The following is a 1,593-nucleotide window of genomic DNA, read 5'->3' on the forward strand; positions in this document are numbered from 1 at the left end:
AAAATATAGTTTCAAAAAGCAATGATTCTTATACAATCTCAAAGACATTTTTAAGTTCTCGGTACAATTTTCGTGCTGATCCCCTACTCAGCATTATCAGCATCGTCAGCAGCCAACGTCGCAACCGCAAAGTTATCGCTATAAGACATTAGTTAACTAATACGAATATAAACCTTAATTAATCCCAATGCTGCCTGCAGGTGCTTGGCTTGGCGGTGGGGCGAGAGGGGGAAGGGGAAAGGAGGGGGAAAGGAGGAGGGGGAAAGGAATTCTCCAAGTATCTAATGCTAACTAAGGCATAAGGCATTTGAACTTGGCGTGGGCGTGTAGGCAGGACGACGGAGAAGGGGGGGGGCACTCTCTACGGGCGTTGTAAGGAGGGTAAAAGGAGGGGAGAGAGAAGGCGGGGGAATGTGTGTGGGGTTGGAGTTTGTGATGATGGCTTATCGAATTTTTATGATAAACTGTTCTCCTCTCTTATGTATTATTCAAGATCTGGTATGAATCTTAAGACTGGCGGACTGATACACTCTCAGACAAGCAAAGCAGGGCTAAGGGGGAGGGGGAGAGAAGCGGTCTGTCAGATGAAACAGAGACACACTGATAAATATCATAAAGAACAAGCACAACGACTTGTAATTAGCAATGTTCGTCACCTGGAGCTAATACAGCGTGCAGCGCATGTAGACTCCGTAAGCTGAATACATAAGTAAAGTGTGGCGCAGTATATGAAACATATTGTAATTAGATGAATACGGTGTTATGATGATACGGAACAATGTATTTCTTTTATTATTATTGAAGTGGGTATAGGGGAGACTGATATGTTAATGGGTGTAGTAAATGTTCTGTAATGGGCAAAACGCATTAGCCTATCCCAAATTGGTGTCTATAAAGTGCTAAATGATATAGTCTGTGATAATCTATATCTTATATATATCACAGCCTGCTTATATATAGCGAAGAATCAGTATTTTTACTGGTTAACATATAGGATGGTGAAACAGAGTGGTATACTACTTGGTGTACAATAAGTACATGGAATATCATAGCACGTTAAGTGTTACATATATGAGAATGTATTGTTCAAATCTAATTTCTGTGTATTAGGAACTGAAGATGAGTGTAGTGTATAAGTTTACAACGAATTATATGCGGTGCACTGTAAACACAGCAATATAGCTTTTATAGTGCCAGTTTTATAATATGCGCCATGTGTAGTTTACACTGTAATCATGAAAACTGTGGTATGGTGTAAAGAAAAAAAAAATTAGCTGCAAGTAGAACAAACGAACATGTTAGTTAAAATGGCTGGCAGAATGCAGAACAAACCTCGAGTAGCGTAGTCTATCGGGAAGAGTTTAATAATAATTGGTAGCTGTATGACACGGCATTAAGAAGTCTTCGATGTAATTTGTCAGGTGAAGCTTCAAGTTATGACGAATTGCGTCGTCTGATGGATTAGACCATTACTTATGACAGCGAGAAGGAAATGTAGATATATTTCCAGCAATATGTAATTTTATTATTTTTGTGTTCTAGAAATATTTAAAGAAAAGAAAATGCATACGGATATAAGGTTATATAAGTCTC

The sequence above is a fragment of the Penaeus monodon genome, chromosome 25 (genome assembly GCF_015228065.2).
Source record: "Penaeus monodon isolate SGIC_2016 chromosome 25, NSTDA_Pmon_1, whole genome shotgun sequence".
Classification (NCBI taxonomy): Eukaryota; Metazoa; Arthropoda; class Malacostraca; order Decapoda; family Penaeidae; genus Penaeus; species Penaeus monodon.